Source organism: Sceloporus undulatus, chromosome 2, assembly GCF_019175285.1.
Source record: "Sceloporus undulatus isolate JIND9_A2432 ecotype Alabama chromosome 2, SceUnd_v1.1, whole genome shotgun sequence".
NCBI classification, from domain to species: Eukaryota; Metazoa; Chordata; class Lepidosauria; order Squamata; family Phrynosomatidae; genus Sceloporus; species Sceloporus undulatus.
Genome location: NC_056523.1, coordinates 6,255,001 through 6,275,021, shown reverse-complemented (window position 1 = coordinate 6,275,021; position 20,021 = coordinate 6,255,001). Strand labels below are relative to the sequence as shown.

The 20,021-nt window shown below is 43.3% G+C and overlaps 1 pseudogene; it reads right to left on the bottom strand.

Annotated features, from left to right (window-relative positions):
• Positions 1-5,965: 5,965 nt before the first annotated feature.
• The window catches only part of LOC121923377, a 45,158-nt pseudogene continuing 31,102 nt past the window's right edge, over positions 5,966-20,021 (bottom strand).

The following is a 20,021-nucleotide window of genomic DNA, read 5'->3' as shown; positions in this document are numbered from 1 at the left end:
ATACAGGAATCCATCCTGGTGATGTCTGCAGCACGTTCCCAGGGCACCTTGAGAAAAGCAGTCACAGCAGAACCCCAAGGAGTCTTTCCAGCTGCCTGTTAACACACCTAGCAGCAAGAACACTGCAGACGTAACTTCCCAGAACCTTGAGGTAAAAAGCTCTTGGAACCTCTTCAGTCAAGGTGCTGTCTGACAAGGTACTTTTTGGGGTAGCATTGTCAAACGTAGCTACAATATCAGAGTGTAGGTACATCTGGAACTGGAAGGTCTCCTTTTTCTTTGTGTACAAAGAAAAAAGGCTTGCCGCACAGAGAAATGTTTTCTGTGGAAGAAGAGAGTTTTGTGCAGCAAACTTTTTTCTTTTTGCACGATACTAGAAAATACTCTTTCCATTCTTACCACACAGATTCTGTCCTGTTATTTACTGCTTACATTTGCATCCTGCGTATGCTTTAGGCTTGCCTCCTGCTCCACACTTCATCCTATAAGCCACCTTGTGAGAAAGGTCAACCCGAGGGTGACGGGACTAGCACAAGGTGACCCAGCATTGACTTGTTATCATTTTATTAATTTATATCCCACCTTTTCCCCACAACTGGGACTGAAGGTGGTGTACAAAGTTAAAACAAATACAGATAGCACATACAGATTAAAAACAGAAAAAGGTCAGCAAGTTTCATGGCTCAGTGAGACATCAACTCAGATCTCTCAACTCTTAGTCCCACACTCTAATTGTTACATCACATTGTTAGCACCAACAAGACTGTGGCAAAGCTGCACTAATACTCCTTCCAGAGAAAGAAAATTCCCTTCTTAAAAATTGTGCTTTAGCAAAAAATAGAAAAACTTACTTTTGGGGGGGCTACAACTCTTAAGTCCCTCAGTTGCATGCCACAGGTATCTAGAAGTTGTAGTCCCCAAAAGTAATTTTTCTAGGTTCTGGCATTTACAAAGCAAAGCAAAAGGACTGGATGTGTATCCTGTCATTCACTCCATAGCTAAAATGTGGCATCCTGTTGACACAGGGATAAATTCAAATTACGCCTGCATATTATTTTTTGGTCCTTGTGGAGGTTGAAATGCTTCACATTTTTGGTGCAACAACCAAAAAGCATTCCTTCCAAACCCTTCCTTTTCTGATGCTGACTCCCCAAAACATGGTCATTTAAGTGGCCGGTGAAGAGCAGATTACAGTTGAGGAATGCATGGACAAGCGATTATATGCACAAAGATAAAGGCATCTTCCACGTCTTGAGTTAAAGTTCCTGTAGGATAACATTGTCATACATCTGACTACAGCCACTAGCCAAACACTTCTCAGCCATCATCTGTTCTCCACTGGCCACTAAGGCTACATCTCCACTGCAGAATTAATGCAACTTGACTCTTCTTTCACTGCCATAGTTCAATGCTATGGAATTCTGGTATTTGTAGTTTTGTGAGATACTGTATATACTCAACTATATATACTCAACCTCATGTATAAGTTGAGGGAAGGTTTGGGAGACAAAATCATGGATTTTGATATGACCTATGGATAAGTCGAGGGTAAAACTTAGGGGTATGTACCAAAGGATCTGAAGGATGAAGCAAATGGAAGTGATGCCAAAGAACTTAAAAAATTCCAGGAGACATAACTGTTTGTACTCACACTAAAATTTGGATGGATTAGAGAGTAGAGCGGGGTCAAAACTTCCAGGACAGATTATATTCATGCCTTTCACCAGGGGATGGTTCCATTTTTAAGTAAGAGTAAAGTATAGTTCTTACATTGACCCGTGAATAAGTCGACTCTGGTTTTTGGGTCAATTTTTTGACTAAAAGTTTTAGACTTATACAGTGGTACCTCGGGTTACGAAATTAATTCGTTCCGCGGCTAATTTCGTAACCCGAAAAACCTTCGTAAGCCGAATTGCCATAGGCGCTAATGGAAAAAAATAGCTCTCTGCTGCCCTCCGGTGGCGAAATAGCGCCGAGGTTTTTTCGTAACCCGAAAAAACCTTCGTAAGCCGAAACAATAAATCCCTATGGGATTTTTTCGTATCCCGAAAAATTCGTAAGCTGGGTAATTCGTATCCCGGGGTACCACTGTACATGAGTATATACAATATTTAGCTTTTCCTATCAAAGAACTATGATTCCAAAACAAACTCAAAATCTCCATAGGATGGTGCCATTGCTGTCAATGCATTAATTCTGCAGTGTGGCAGCAGCCCAAATGGCTGTAGAAAGGGTGATGCAAGAGGAAAGTGTGTCCTCCAAGAAGGGAGATGTATTGTAGCTTTGCCACGATAGATACTGACAATACATCTTCTGCTGCGAGGTCTCTGTCGCTGGATCACAAAATACACAACTGGAACATGAATGCCGTTGCTGTATGTAACTATTTAGCTGCAATTCTGAGGACTGCCCTATTGAAGTCTGTCAGAATGACTTCTCAAGATATTCACAGAACTGAACCATGAGAAGAACAAAAAAAAAAAAGGGGGGGGGATCTCTTCACTGGTCCCAGAAAGGTCCATGCCAAAATCAACATGGGGCCATGAGACACTTGGCTCTTTGCACTACTGGAGATTAAAGTACAGCTATCAGAGAAGTGAAGGAAAAAAGCATTTCCTAGCTCTGCCTTATGACTACAGTGCAATACTAGACACAATTTTGTTGTTGCCGTTGCATCCCTTCAAGTCATTTCCAACTTATGGTGACCCTAAGGCAAACCTACCATAAGATTTTCTTGGCAGGTTTCTTCAAAAGAGGTTTGCCGCTGCCATCCTCTGAGGGTGAGAGTGTGACATGCCCCAAAAAAGTTGTGTAGAACTCAGCATTTAGCTCTATACATCACTGAATATATATACAGGATCAAAATTCTCTGTATGTGTAAATCTGGTTCATGGATGCATGTGTCTGGTTTATGGATACATTTGGGCACAAAGCTGTTTTGCAGAGGTATATGTAGTGGTGCTGAAGTGGCTCTCAAATTTCCAACTTATGGCAACCCTATCATAGGGTTTTCTTGGTAAGACTTGTTCAGAGGTTTGCTATTGCCTTTCCCTGAGGCTGAGAATGGCCAAGCTGGGAATCAAACCCTGATCTTCAGTACCCCATGCAAAACTTCCCTATGCTGCTATGTACTAACTGGTCTGGTCAGGAGGAGGCAAATTCAGAAGAAGTGGCTGGCCTGGGCTATAAGGAGGAAGGAAATTCCATCTTAGTCAAGCATCCTTGTTTCCCTTCTCCTTGCAGCCAAGACCATCTGCTTCTTTCTCTTCTGAATTCCTTCTTACAAGGTGCAAGTTACTTCCCTTTTTAAGTCTCCTCTCATAAATATATCACACATGGGCAGGGGAGGCCGAAACTCCCCCCCCCCATACACACATCTCCTTTTAAAAATCTAAACAACCTCATCTTTCAAGGGGGCCAAAACTGGGAGGGATGACACATGGAGGAATTTACATTAAAAATGGCCGAGGAAGGACTTAAATTTCCTTTATCCAGGAAAGAACTAAAATCCTAAATTACATTTAACAGTTTGTAAACAGTTGTGGCACCTACTCAACCTTTTCGTAGACAGTATAACATACTTAAATATATTGAATATATTTAACAAGGCTTTCTCTGTAGCAGCACCTTGACTATGGACCTCCCTACCCAAAGAATTTAGGCTGGCTTCATCTCTTTTAAGCCTTCAGCAGGCAGCCCCAAAAGTGCTGTTCGGCATGCCATATAATGTTTGAAAATGTTGTTTTAAGCAGATTTTAGGTTTATTTTTAGTTTTAAAAGGGTGTTTTAATGTGTTTAATTTTTTTAAAAAAATCATTGCATTGCTTTATTTTTATTCATTCACTGCCTTGGGAGCCATTCTGGACAATATTGAAATGCTTTAAATAATAAATAATAGTTCAGGGATGACCAAAGTGTAACCCTCCAGAGCACCTTTTTTCAACCATTTTACCCTGAAGAAACTCTTGAAATAATTTTCAGGTTTCAAGGAACCCCTACATTAAAATTGATAACTACAGCTCAAAAAGAATGTTATTTTCTATCAAGGCATGGATCTAGTCTCAGTGGTACATGCCTTGGTTACATCCCGTTTGGACTACTGTAATGTGCTCTACTTGGGGCTGCCTTAGAAGAATGTTCAGAAACTTCAGCTGGTGCAAAAAGCTGCATCCAGACTGTTAACCTGGACAGGTTACAGAGATTACACAACACCTCCTGTTGAAACACCTCCACTGGCTGCCAGTTTGTTTCCAGGCACATACTATGTATACTCGACAATATGTCAACCTTATATATATCGAGGACAGGTATTGGAAGCCAAAATTATGGATTTTGATATGAATTAGAACCATGTAACAAAGTGGTGGCTCAAGTGGTTAAGACGCTGACTGCTGATTGCAAGATCAGCAGGTTGGCAGTTCAAGGCCTGAGTGCCACATGACGGATTGAGCTCCTGTCACTAGTCTCAGCTTCTGTCAACCTAGCAAATGCAAACAGATAAATAAGTACTATTTTGTTGGGAAGGTAAACAGCGTTCTATGCAATCATGCTGGCCACATGATCACCAGAGTAGTCTCTGACAACGCTGGCTCTTTGGCTTAGTAACGGAGATGAGAGACAACTTGAATACCTTGTCAAAGGGGAATATCTTTACCTTTAACAAAGGATGTAAAGGAAAACCATGGCAAAGAATTTATAAAATCCCATGATTAAAGCTGGATTGACAACAGAAGAGAGGGAAGTCAGTGCTTACAGAACAGATTACTCTCTTGTTTTTCACCAGATGTGTGTGTGTGCGCGCACACAAACACACACACATATATATATGAACGTTAAACATTGACCCATGGATAAGTCAGCCCAGGTTTTTGGGGTCACCTTTTTGACTAAAATTTCTAGACTTATATATGATTATATACAGTAAGTGCTGGTTATGACCTATAATATCGTAAGTGCTAGTTATGACCTATAAAACCCTATATAGCTCAGGTCCAGGCTATTTGGCAGACTGTAGCTCTCTGTATAAACTAGCCTGGGCTCTGAGATCTTCAGAAGAGGCACTTTTCTCAGTGGCTGTATCCAGACTCTGGAACTCTCTTTCCAGAGAGGCCAGAATGGCCCCCATTGTTGTCCTTTCATCAGAAAGCCAGTACCTTTTGCTTCAGACAGGCTTTTAAAACAGAAAGTTTTAAAAGAATGCCCTGAGGGAGTTGTACTGTTTTAAAGTGTATGATTTTAAGTGCTTTTATCTTTTTTTAAAAAAAAATGCATTCTCTTTTTTAAACAAGTGATCAGTTTTAATACTGTGATAATTTAATCCTATTTCAAAGGTCATTTTGTATGTTTTTAATTGTACTGTTTTTTTAAATTGTGAACCACTTTGTGTCCAAATTTTGGGGGGAAAGCTGGCTCTAAATAAATATATAGTTGGCCCTCCATGTTTTCGGCTTTGACTTTCGCAGATGTGATTATTAACAGTTTTGATTACTATGTCCTCTCTAGGAATCTCTAGGTCCTCCAGTGACAATCTATGGTCAATTTCCACCAGAAGTCACACTGGAGGTATCAGAGATTCGGAGAGACAGCACTTCTCTAGGCATTTATAGATCCTCCAGCATGATTCTATGATCGTCTTCTGGCAGATGTTGACCATAGAGTTGCACTAGACGACCTGGAGATCATAGAATCATAGAGTTGGAAGAGACCACAAGAGCCATCCAGTCCAACCCCCTGCCATGCGAGAAATCCAAATCAAAGCATCCCTGACAGACGGCCATCCAGCCTCTGATTAAAAACCTCCAAGGAAGGAGACTTCACTACACTCCAAGGGAGTTTGTTCCACTGTCGAACAGCCCTTACTGTCAAGAAGTTCCTCCTAATGTTGAGGTGGAATCTATTTTCCTGGAGCTTGAATCCATTGTTCCAGGTTCTAGTCTCTGGAGCAGCAGAAAACAAGCTTGCAACCTCCTCAATATGACATCCCTTCAAATATTTAAACAGGGCTATCATATCACCTCTTAATCTTCTTTTCTCCAGGCTAAACATCCCCAGCTCCCTAAGTCGTTCCTCATAGGGCATGGTTCCTCATAGATTCCTAAAGAGGCATTCTCTTAGGTAAAAAGAACAGGTTTTTTATTTGCATTTTGCAATATTCATGGGTGTTCTTCACGCCTAACCCCAGCGAATGTGGAGGGACCAAAGTAATAATCATAAATACTTCTCATGAAACCCCTAGTGAGTTCTCACAGAGCCCCTAGCATTTTAGGGAACCGTGGCTGTAAAAACTCTACTCCAGATGTTGCTGAATTGCAGCTCTCATGACCCACTCATCACTACTAATTAGAGGTGATGGGAATTGCAATCCAAAAACAACTAGAAAGCCACATTCTGCTCACCCCTATGATAATATAACCCTTAGTGAATCTTACTCTTGAGTAGCCATGTATAGGATTGCACTGTAGCAAGACAAAGTTCTGAGTTTTGTTTGTTTTTGTAATCCCAGCTTCCACACATTTACTACATCAAAGGGACTAACAAGGGAGTAAAGAATTAAAAGAAGACAGACAATACTGTACAGCCCACAAGAATTTAGCATAAAGCAGCAGTTAAGATAGGAATAAAACTGTGCCAATGGGAAAACTGAATACCAGTAAAAAAGCCCATTGAAAAAAGATGTCCGCTGCATCCCAAAATGTATGAAGAGTTTAAACTGGGTTATGCTTTCATCATCCAGGTATGCCATTATTTTGGCACCACCACTTAAAAAGTCCCATCCCTCATACTCTTCCCTCCCAACTGCTGCCGTTCCAAACATGGAGCAGACCTTTAGTAGGTGATTTGAAGTAGGTGATAGCACTGACATGTAGTCCAAATTACCACTTCTGTTCTGCTTGGAGCACTCAATAACATGGCCTACTGCAGCTTCCAAAGTGTCTTCAGAGGTGGTCCTATGTAGAGTATACTATGACAATCTAGCATGAGTGAGACTCAGGCATGAGTGATAGAAGCTAAGTCTGGTTGTGCAATGAAAAGTTACTCGTCAACACCATCATTTAATTCTTCAGGAATGGGGCCAGATCTAGCAGAAACCTCCAACCTGCAGGCTTGATTCCTAAAGGAAGGTGCAATACTGTCCAGAACATGCTGAACTAAGTCTTGATCACTCAAATGGCCAACCCCTAACATGGCCAACCTCTGTTTCTCCGGCTATATTCAGGACAAAACTCCTTCAACATTCTGTGCACAAATACAGTTTCTCCTTAGTTTTTGGTTGGTTTTCCGGGCTCATACAGCTAGTAGTTTCTCCTCTCTGGATTCTTTATTGTTCAATGAAGCCTGCACTCTGATAGACATTCTTTGTGAACACTGACAACTATTTCAATGGTTTCCCCCATGTGTGAATTTTTTTTCTTAATAGAAAGGGAGATTTGCACTTGAAACAAAACTCTCATGACAATCCCAGCATTGCTGTGGTTTCTCCCTATGTTAAGAGCCTTCATGTTTCTTAAGCTTTGTATAGTTATATATATTTAACAATCAACCTTATTCAACAACTGCAAATTTCTATGTTTTCAATTTCTCTAATTTATCTAATATGGAGTAAGGTTTTTGTCCTGAGCAAAGCTCTTTCTACAAGTCTTTCTACAATTTTTCCTACAACTTTCCCATTCTTTGATGGGAAAGTATTTTCCTTCAACACATCTAGGATTTCAATGGCTTCTCTCCTGTGTGATTTCTCTGATGCAAGTTGAGAGAGTTAGCCCAGCAGAAGCTCTTTCCACACTCCAAGCACTGAAATGGTTTCTCCCCTGTGTGAATTCTCTGATGGCAAGTGAGGTATCGGCTGGTACTGAAGCTCTTCCCACACTCCATGCATTTAAAGCCTTTCTCAGCTATATGAATTCTTTGATGGCAAGTGAGGTAACGGCTAGTACTGAAATTCTTCCCACACTCCAAGCATTTATATGGTTTCTCACCTGTGTGGATTCTTTGATGTGAATTAAGGCTGGTGCTCCTACTGAAAGTTTTCCCACATTGCAAACATTTATATGGTTTTTCTCCAGTATGAATAATTTGATGTAAAGCAAGGGAATTAGCCCAGCAGAAGCTCTTTCCACACTCCAGACATGTAAATGGTTTCTCTCCTGTGTGAATTCTTTGATGAGAAATGATGTACTTGCTGGTAGTGAAGCCCTTTCCACACTCCAAACACTTATATGGTTTCTCTCCCAAGTGCATCAGCTGATGTGAAGCAAGGCTGGTTCGTCTACTGAAGCTCTTTCCACACTCCAAGCATTTAAAGGGATCCTCCTTTGCGTGGATTCTTTTGTGACAGGTAAGACATTGTTTAGAGTTGAAGCACTTCCCACACTCCAAGCACTTAAATCGTTCCTCCCTGGTGTGAAGACGCTGATGATAATTGAGGCTTGTATTGTGCATAAACATCTTTCCACACTGCAAGCATTTGTATGGTTTCTCTCCTGTGTGAATTCTTTGATGGCAGGTGAGATATTGCCTAGTACTGAAGCTCTTTCCACACTCCAAGCATTTATATGGTTTCTCTCCTGCATGATGCTGGAGATGGTAACTGAGGCTTGTACGATGACTAAACCTCCTCCCACACTCCAAGCACTTATATGGTTTCAGTCCTGCATGATGGCGCTGATGGTACGTGAGGCTGGTACTATGAATGAAGGTCTTCCCACACTCCAAGCACATATATGGTTTCTCTCCTGTGTGAATTCTTCGATGACAATTGAGGCTGCCTCTTCTGCTGAAAGTCTTTCCACATTCTAAGCATTTATATGGTTTTTTCCCTGTATGATTCATCTGATGTAAAGTGAGAGAGTTAGGCCAGCAGAAGCTCTCGCCACACTCTAAACATTTATAGGGCTTCTCTCCCGTATGGATTCTTTGATGGGAACTCAGATATTTACTAGTACTGAAGCTCTTTCCACACTGAAAGCATTTGTAGGGCTTCTCTCCTGTGTGCATTTCCCAGTGAGCCATAAGGGTGGATTTACAAGTGAAAGTTTCCCCACACAGAAGACACTGGCTCCAATCTGTCCATTGATCCATTTTATCTTGGGATGGGATCTGCCACATCTCTGCAAGGTAAGGGACAGGGGGTTCATCTGCCCACTGCTCTTTCATTTCTGTCTTTGTTGTCCATTCTTCGCCCCAGAATCTTTCCCACAATATCCCACCTGGTTCCGCTTCACTTTCAATCGTCTTCCATTCACCTCCTAGAAAGAAAAAGAAACAAACTGGCAAGATCCCAAGACATATTTGCCATAGCAATAGCAAGTACATTTTTATACCGCTTACCAGTGAACTTAAGCACTCCCTAAGTGGTTTACAAAGTGTAAGCTAATTGCCCCCAACAATCTGGATACTCACTTTAGCAACCTCCTCGGAAGGATGCAAGCTTGAGTTGAGCTTGAGCCCTTTCGCTGGTATTGAACTTGCAACCTTATGGTTTTGAATGAGTGGCTGCAGTACAGGCATTTAAGCACTGCGCCACCAGGGCTCCTGTGGAATCGTGAGAGTTGTAGTTTGTTGTGGCACCAGAGTTCTTTGACAGGGAAGGCTAAATGTTTCACAGAACTACAAGTCCCATTGAGCCATGGCTCAATGCTACAGAATTCTGGGACTTGTAATTCTGTGACACATTTAACCTTCCCTGTCAAAGAACTCTGGTGCCACAACAAACTACAAATCCCATGATTCCACAGGATGGAGTCATGACAGTTAAAGTGGTATCAAAATGCATTATTTCTGCAGTGCAGCAAGGCCAAATATTTAACACAAGGGTGAGGAAGCTGTGGTCCATGGACAGGATGAGGCCCTGCAAAGCCATTTTTACCCCCCCCCCCCATACTTTTTTTGTAAAGGCATCTGGACTGGTAGGTGAAACGTACATCTGCATTTGTGATGGAAGGCATTGTACTTCATCACTTCTGAGGCCGCAGGCTAGGTTAGGAAGCCCAGGACAGGTGGTATGGTATACACAACTCTGTTCTCCGATAAAGGAAAATTGATGGAGAATTCGGAAGGGAGGCTTGGAAAGCTGCCACCACTGTCCCTCAGCAGGAGCCATGAAAGTTTGTTTCCCATGAGAGCTAGGCCTCTAAACAAGCTGGCAGGGAAAGCAGGAACTTTTATTACAAAAATAACTTTCCAAACTCAAAATCCAAGAGGAAACAAAAGGAAGGAAAGCCACTCCTGGGAAGAAAGAACTATTCCAGAGAACTTATGCCAGGGTCAGCATTACGCCATGTTCAGTACACATACCACTGAGTTTGAAGCATCCGCTTCTAGCAGTGGCACAGAATCAACAGAGGAAGCTAAGGCCTTCGCAGCATCCTGAAGTCTGGCCTGATCCAATAAGGCATTTCAGAAATGTGCATAAGAGATTCCAGCCCTGAAGCATCCTACTTCTTTCTGAAATGAGGAAGGGAATCATGATGACATTCCATAATGTCATTTTGACAAGCCTACCAGCTGAGATGTTCCTAGGAAGAGCTCCCTGAAACCAGCCAAGCTGGAAGAAGATAACCTGTGGAAATGTAGCAACAGGGATAAGAAACTGGTGGCATTCCAGATGTTGCTAAAGTACAAATCCCATCATGTCTGGACTGGCTAGCACTGATGGGAGTTTGTCCAAGAACAACTAGAAGACTAACAGCAATATTCAAACCAAATAGATCAGCCAAGCACAAAAAACTGACTTACCTAGAGAGGCCACAAGTTCCAAATTCTCCTCCATGACCTCTGCATGCAGGGCCCTTTGGTTCGGACGTAGCAGGGCCCACTCCTCATTGGTGAAATCCACAGCCACTTCCTCAAAGGTCACCTGAAAAGCATGAAAAATCTCTTCCTTACTCAAGGAAGAAAGACGTTATGCAAGGCCAAAGAAGCTCCAGGGGAGGATTCAGGATTTTGGAAGTTGCCTGCCAGAAGGGCAACTTACACAGAAGCAAAGGGGTTTGTAAAGTTGAAGGCTTTCATGGCTGGCATCCATAGTTTTTTGTGGGTCTTTCGCGCTATGTGGCCATGTTCTAGAAAGTTTTCTCCCTGACGTTTCGCCAGCGTCTGTGGCTGGCATCTTCAGAGAATGCTTGCCTGGAAAAAGTGGGTCTATATATACTCTGAATGGTATCTCATTTGCATTTACTGAGTCCTTATTTTGCTATTCCTCAGGACTCAGCAAATGCAAATGGGAAACCATTCCCATTCAGAGTCAGGGGCTTTCCCAGCAGATAATGATCACCAATTAGCAGACATTAATCCTCTTTTGTAAATTTGTGTAAATTTACAGCACTTTATAAAGAAAGGTTAATAATAATAATAATAATTTTGCATTAGCCTCCCAGGCTGAAGCCAGCCATCAACACAGAACAATACACATGCAAATCACTCCTGCATTCCCAGGCTCACACAGTATATATACACCCAACTTTTTCCAAGCAAAACATTTACTGAAGATGCCAGCCACAGATGCTGGCGAAATGTCAGGAAGAAACCTTTCTGGAACATGGCCGCATAGCCTGAAAAACCCACCAAAACTATAGCAAATGGGTTGTTTAGGCCCAGGGGATGGACAGAGGAATCCAGATAATCTCCTATCTTGCTTTTCTGCAATCTTGTCCATACCTGAGCCAGCTGTGCAGAAGCCGCTTCCTTTGCATCACAATTTAATGGCAAGCGGGTAGACACTGCTGGTATCCTTGATCTAACTCCTGCAAGGGAGAGAGAAAAATTAATGATTTTTATTATTATTACTCTACTATTATCACTGTCATTGTAATTATCATTAGTGGTATAAAAACAAACCAATAATTTAAAACAATCCCAGATTAAAGCAGTAAAATGACTTATACGGGTTAAAAACATATTAAACACTAGTTAAAACAGCTTAAAAGGCTATGACAATTTAAAACCATGTATGTATAAAGCAAATAATGAGCCTGAGGCTTTGACTAAAAGCCATGTCTTGACTTGACACCAAAAATAAACCAATCAAGCTTCCAAGGGAAGGGTATTCCACAAGTGGGGTGCCACAAACAAAAAGGTTCTGCTCAAATATCCTCCCTCATTGTACTTCTCCCAGTGCAGGGACACAAAGGAGGGGCCCTCGTGCAGTCATCAGGAAGGTGTATATATATTCTGTGCCTTCTTTTTGTAGAGTTATTAATTGTTGCTGTTGTTGTTAACCAGAGTTGATCTCAACTCATGGCGACCTTGTGCATGAGACATCTCCAAGATTCCCTGTCCTTCGCTGTTCTGCTTAAGTCCTGCAACTTTACACCCATGACACCTTAATAGAGTCCATCTATCTAGCATGTGGTGGTACTCCCAATGCATACATTAAAAAAGACCTTATATCCCACATCTCTCAATGCAACAATAATATACAACAAACTAATAATAAAAGTTTATGAAACGTAATAAAATGTAATGCTCAACATTAGGAGGAACTTCCTGACAATAAGGGCTGTTCGACAGTGGAACACACTCCATCGGAGAGTGGTGGAGGCTCCCTCCTTGGAGGTTTTTAAAGGGGGTTGGACTGGATGGTCCTTGGGGTCTCTTCCAACTTTATGTAATAAAAGGCAGGTAAAGGTCTGGAAATCATGCCCTATGAGGAGTGGTTTAAGGAGCCTAGTATGTTTAGACTGGAAAAGAGAAGGCTAAACATGCCTTTTAGTTTAGCCTTTTAAATAGCTATGTTTAAATATTTGAAGGGATATCATATTGAGCAAGCTTGCTTTCTGCAGCTTCTGAGATTAGGTCACAGAGCAATGGATTCAAATGAAAGGGAGAAAGATTCCACCTAAAAATTAGGAAAAACTTCCTGATGAGTAGAGCTGTTCAACAGTTGATTACACTCCCTTGGAGTGTGGCGGGGTCTCCTTCTTTGAAAGTATTTTAAAGAGGATGGATGGCCATTTGTTGGGATTGCTTTGGTTGTGTGTTCCTGCATGGCAGGGGATTGGACTAGACGACCCTTGGGGTCCCTTCTCACTCTGTGATTCTTTGAACATAAAAACAGTGGCTGATATAGTTTTTTGTGGGGTTTTTGGGGCTATGTGGCCATGTTCTAGAAGAGTTTATTCCTGATGTTTCACCAGCCTCTGTGGTGTAGTAGTCAAAGTGTTGGATTAGGACTCTGGGATCACAGGGTAAGAATCGCAGCTCAGCCATAGAAACCCACTGAGTGACCTTGGACATATTACCCCCCTCCCCCCCAAAGACTAATAGGAAAGTAATGATAAACCTCCTCTGAAGAAGACCTTAGATTGGGATTACCATAAATCAAAGATGACTTCGGTGCACAACAACAACGTTTATACTGTGAGGCCTGGTTTGTTGTTTCAAATCAAGAACAGGGGTTCCTTACCTTACGTGGGGGATCAGTTCTGGACACATACACCCTGGTAAGGGAAATTTTGCATATGCTCGAGCTCCATTAAAGATAATGGGGCTTGTGTCCTCAGCAGCGTATGTGACATTGCTTTTTCCGGTGCATGGCGCCGTTTTTTCCAGCACATCTTCCAGCTTATGCTTGAAGCCACGTAAGGCACACCCGTGTATGACACAAGCGCACTATACTTTGTGGGGAAAGACAGTGTTGTAGTCTGAGGCCCGGTAGTTAGTACAGTATAAGGAACCAGTGTGACCTTGTGGACTGAGTGCTGGACTAGGATTCTGGGAGACCAGGGTTCAAATTCCACCTTAGCCATGGAAACCCACTGGGTAGCTTTTGGCAAGTCATATCCTCTCAGTCTAAGGGGAAGGCAATGGCAAATCTTCTCTGAATACATCTTGTGAAGAAAGCCCTAGGAGAGGATTGCCATAACATGGAACCAGCTTAAAAGCAAATAACAAGAACTATTTTCAGGTGCTACAAGGGTGAAGGATACCCTACAGATCCTTACTCAGTACAGGGGCCCCTCCATCATGCTCTTCTTTGATCCCCCAGGGCAATAGCTTATGTCCAGAGTCTGATGAAGGCTTCTGTTTCTTAGGGAATTCAGTGTCCTTTTCCACAAGGCAGACCTGCAGGAGAAAGAGCAATCAGAAGGGGGAGGGGACAGGATTAGAAAAATAAATTTACATGACAAGACCTGAAGGACTGAATATCACTGACACTTCCCAGAAAAAAATGGGCAAACTGGATATTTTTAAAACACTGTATTCTTTGAAATATTCTGAGCTTTTTGAAATAACCAGGAGGAATTGCTCTCACCTGCTGTTTTTTCTCCTTTTTCTCCTCTTCCTCACTCAGGAGGAAACCCTCTGCCAGGGCCACTGCCTGGGAGCTGGTCACTGCTCCACACTCTCTCACCCAGTTCTCCATCTCTGGGGGAAGGACAGCCAAGAACTGCTCCAGGATCACCAGGTCCAGCATCTCAGCCTTGGTGTGTTGCTCTGGCTTCAGCCATCGATGGCAGAGAGCATGGAGTTGGCTGCAAACTTCCCGGGGACCCTCAGCTTCCTGGTATCGGAACTGTCTGAAATGCAGGCCATGTACACCTGAGTTGGTGGCATCGTCCTCTTGGCTCTTCTGCATGTTTTTCCCCCGGAACTTCCCAGCCTGTATGGTATGAAGGCTTTTCCTAGTGCTTAATCCAGCTGACTCCTGCTTGTTCATCTTGGATCACTTATTCTAAGAACCTTCCCAGAAGCCTGAAGGGAGTCCTCTTTATTTCCTGGTAATTTCTGTCAAAAAGCACAAAGTGATTAACTAAACGAGTAATAGTATGAGGTACCTATAAAGTTAGCAAGATACCCTATGAATTGTCTATTATTCACCCTACTAAAGCAGGGCAGTATTATACCATCAAATTCCAGCTGGTTTCAGATTCAGATTCCAGATACAGAGGTGGGGAAGCTCAGGACTTGAGGCTGAATCTCTAGTCTCAAAGTAGGCCCATGGACTTCAAAATGATGCCATTGTTTGGTGGTTTCCCAGCTTGTGTACGATTACCACTACCCACCCATCATGACACAGCCTTGTTAGCCTGTTGCAGCATAAAAAATTATGAAGAAACCTTGTAGCCCCTCTCCTTGACTAATGGAGAAAAGTAAATGTATAGCATAAGCTTTCATGGATGCCTGTTCACTTCATCAATGCATAGCATGAAGTCTCCATGGACAGACATATACAGCAACAAGAGGGTTGGAGGGAAGTGTAAACTGTAATAGAAATGTAGAAGCCATGGATATGGGATGGAATGCAAAGTTCAGCTTCAAAGATAGTTAGTTAAAGGTGGGAGATAAAGCAGATAAACATGAAAAATGGAGGAAATTCTTGCTCTAAAATGACAAATCAGGTGAATGCGACAGTCAGGAACACCTATTATCAGCTCAGCTGATATGCCAGCTGCGCCCTTTTCTGGAAGTAAGGGATCTCGAGACTGTTGTGCACGCACTGGTAACCTCATGCCTTGACTTCTGTAATGCGCTCTACATGGGGCTACCCTTGTGCCTGGTTCGGAAACTACAGCTGGTTCAAAACATGGCAGCCAGGCTTGTGTCAGGAACATCTAGAAGGGACCATATCACTCTGGTTCTGAGGTCCCTCCACTGGCTGCCTATTGGTTTCCGGGCCCAGTACAAGGTGTTGGTTATTACCTTTAAAGCCCTAAATGGCTTGGGTCCAAGCTATCTCAGAGACCGCCTCTTCCCATACAATCCTCTCCACGCTCTCCGGTCCTCTGGGAGGAACTTGTTGCAGCTTCAAAAATCAAGGCTTGTGGCGACCTCCCGGAGGGCTTTTTCTGCTGTCGCCCCCAGGCTCTGGAACGACCTGCCGGACGAGATCCGTCAATTAACATCTTTGGACAGCTTCAAAAAGGCTATCAAGACGGATCTCTTCAGGCAGGCTTTCCCAGACTGAAATATCCCGGCCTCAGGATCTCAGGATCTCCCCACTCCTCAGTAATATCTCCAAAGCCCCCTTTTTCTTTCTTTAGAACTGAAGTTGCAGTGGTTTATTGGTTGGTTTTATTTTGCTTAATTTATTGTTGGTTTAACTAGTTATTGTGGTTTTTAATTAGATATGCAGTTTAATAACTTTTTAAGGGGGGAGGGAAATATATTGTTTTTATGCTGTATGTTATTTTAATGTTGTAAACTGCCCGGATTGGTTTGCCACAGGGCAGTATATAAATAAAAATTTATTATTATATTATTATACTAATACAGATATACAGGGCCAATAAATTATTGCAATAATGGAGACATGAGACCACTACTTACATCTTTGGGATGACAACTCATGTTTTAGTATGTGTACATTTCAGAAAAAGGAACAGGCAACCTCTGTGTACCCCTCACCTAAGCAAACCCTATGAAATTCACTGCATCACCCTAAGTCAACAGGCAACTTGAAGGCACATGCACACACACAGTCTGCCATAAAACTATGGCCCCATACAAACAGGCCAAAATAAAGCTGCTTTGGGTCAATTTGGAGGTATGTTGTTTAAATGTTGCATGCGTCATACGAGTCTGGAAGCCATACCAAAGCCACAGTCCAGTCCTAAGGAATGGAGTGTGGCTTTGGCACAGCTTCTGGACTCTTAGGATGCATGCATCATTTAAACAGCATACCTCCAAAGTGACCTGAAGCAGCTTTATTTTGGCAGTCTGTATAGGGCCTATGTGTTTTTTTGAAATCAAGTTCAGCCCTCAACCTGAAAAAGGTTTCCTATATTTGTACTAAGGTAGGAGTGGACAACTGCAGACAGTCAGGGATCAATGTTTCAACCGCTAAGATATCTGTGGGCTGTGTTAGGCCCAAAAAGAAAAAAAGGAAGAAAGGAAAAAACAACCAGGAGATGGTCGAATTTCCATTTGCTCATCCTGTTTCCACTCTGGTTTTTTTTCCCAATTGGAGGAGATACCCCCAAATCTCACAAAAAGCCCCTCCAGGAACTAAAAATTTAAGCTTTTATTTGGACAAATGATTTGGGGGGGGGGGCTCAGAAGGCTCTGCAGGCTGCAAAAATGGCCTTTGGAGGCTATATGCAGCCCTTGAAGAGAAACTGGTTAGAAGAGATTTCATAGGTCAAAGCCTTCAAAAAAATGCAGACTAATGAAAGCTTCCTGGATTTCTGCCCCCAGTAACACTCCAATGTTGGGGGCAATCCTGGATGCTTTCCAAATTCTATCTTAAGCCAAGGCAGAAATGGGAGAATCCAGAACTCAATGAACTTCTGGCCTTCCAGAAGGTGATGAACGATCACCCGACAGCATTGGCTGCACAAGCTAGAACTGATGGGAATTGGAGCTCAACAAGACCTGGGGAGCCTTCGAGTTGTTTTCCATTTATGGCAACCCTACCACAGTATTTTCTTGGCAGGTTTTGTCTACAAGGTGGTTGCCTTTGCCTTCCCCTGAGGCCAAGAGTGTGACTTGCCCAAGGCCACCCAGTGGATTTCCATGGCCGAGTGGGGATTCGAACTCTGGTCTCCAGAGTCAGAGTCCAGCACTCAAACCGCTACGCTATACACAGGCTCTCAAAATCTCCATTAGTCTCCCACGTGGCTATACTATACATACCTACCTCATTATTTGCTCTAAGTCATCCTTGTGGGTCTATTAATACTTTCTGTGCAAATTTCAGCCTCCCTCTCGTTGCCTGCCCCCAGAAGCAGATAGTAAGCTCATAACAACAAAAATAAAACTGCACAGACCTTTCTTATAGGGAAAGAAAGGGGACTATGTGGTCCTCCAGATGTTTGGAAAAACATGCAATGCTAGGCTGCATCTGCACTGCAGAACTGATGCAGTTTGTCACTGCTTTAACTGCCACAGCTCCATGCGACAGAATTCCAGGGTTTGTAGTGTTTTAGGGAGATATTTCGCTTTCTCTGTCAGAGAGCTCTGCTGCCAAAAAACCCAACAAAACCAGGTTTCCATAGGATGAAGCCATTGTAGTTAAAGTGGTGTTGTTACAGAAATCAATTTGATAGACATCTTAACAAAGACTTTCTGTGACAAAATTCTATTGGAGGTAAACAGTTTTAAACATACAAAAATCCATTCAATCAGGACAAAGAATTCTGAACACAGCAAAATCTCATGACTTATGCATTAGCAACCTGTGCCACTTTCTAAGCTTTTCTCTTCTCAAAGGCCTCTCTCCAAATATCAAGCATCAACCCTGGCCTTGCACTCAGGAGTCCACACATTCCATGCAAACCCTTTATCAACAAACATTATTCTGACTCAAAGTAGACATTCTGCAGCAGCATTTATCCTTCAAAATATGTCATGCCAACCTTTCTACACATCTTGTTAAAATTCCCACTTCAGCAAACTTTTACTATGGTTAGCTTCACCCTTTTGGGGCCTCTTTCTATTATTCATTTAAGGGAACTAGATATTGACTGTATAGAACTAAAATTGAATATTGCCACTTGCCATCTCAGTGTCAAACTGCATTAATTCTGCAGTGCAGATGGAGACTTAAAGAGTTTGAAGGGCCCACAAGGGTCATCCAGTTCAACACCTGCCATACAGGAACTCTCAATCAAAGCATCTCTGACAGATGGCCATCCAGCCTCTGTTTAAAGACCTCCAAAGGAGGAGACTTCACCAGATTCCAAGGGAATGTGTTCCACTGTTAAACAGCCTTTACTGTCAGGAAGTTCCTCCTAATGTTGAGCTGGAATCTCTGTCCCTGTATGTTGCATCCGTTGCTCTGGTTCCTAGTCTCTGGAGCAGCAGAAAACAAGCTTGCTCCCTCCTCAATATGACATCCCTTCAAGTAGTTAAACAAGATTATCGTATCACCTCTAAACCTTCTCTTCTCCTGGCTAAATAGTCCCAGCTCTCCTCATAGGGCTTCATGGTTTCCAGACCCTTCACCATTTTAGTCGCCCTCCTTTGGACACATGGCTCCAGTTTCTCAATGTCCTTTTTGAATTGTGGTGCCCAGAACTGGACACAATATTCCAGGTGAGGCCTGACCAGGGCGGAATACAATGACACATCTGGGGGAGGGGGGCAAATCTGAGAACTACTGTTACAGAGAAGTGCAACCTGGGAGTATCTATGGGGGCTGAACAGTTCTCACCCCTTCCAGGATCCCAATGGGAAGGAGTCCTAGGCTGAGTCACACTCTCTCAGCCTCAGAGGAAACCCCTCCAGAAGGAACTTACCAATAAAAGGCCATGACAGGTTGGCCTTAAGGGTTGGGGGCACCCCACAAGAACAACATACATATTGGGGGAGCCACATTTGGGTGGCTTCCCTCCCCTTTTGTCTCTGGCTGGGCTTTTAAGCCTGGCCTGGGCTTCTCTTTGTTTTGGGTTTCCTGCCCCTTTGCCCTTAAGAGGAGACTATCTCACCCACCTTCCTTCCCCTGCGGTTCCCAAACCCAAAGGCGCTGGTTTGGGACTATTGAGGGAGCCACAAAGGCCCTCTCTGCCCAAAGAGGGGCTCAGATGGAGTTGAGGCCCCTCTCCCTTCCTCTTCCTCGGAGCAGGGAAAGGGAAGAGGCTCCTTTCGTCGACCAGCCTCGGCTCCCCGCTTCCTCCGCAGCTGCGTCCGCTTCTCTGGCAGGAACATCCCCCCAAAAAACAGGAGGGGGAGGGGAATTTTCCACTGGGGGACACACTTCCGCCGCTCATTTCCGGCCTCTCTAGGAAAACGACTCTTTCGTCTGTTTATTGAACCCACCCAGCCCCTTCAGACCCCGGCTTGAGGGCTGTGGACTCCCACTCCCAGAATGCTTTGCCATTGGCTACGCTGGCCGAGGCCTCTGGGAGTGGGAGTCCAAGCGCCTTGAGGGAACAAAGCAGGCCATCAACCCCCTTCAGACCCCTTCTTGAGGGCTGTGGACTCCCTCTCCCAGAATGCCTTTCTATTGGTAACGCTGGCTGAGGCCTCTGGGACTTGGAGTCCAGATATCTTGAGGGGACACTGTGGCCCACCAACATCTCCTTGGCCCACTGGAGGCTTCTGGACTTCCACTCCCATTGAGACTGCAGTGTGTGTGCCCCTGC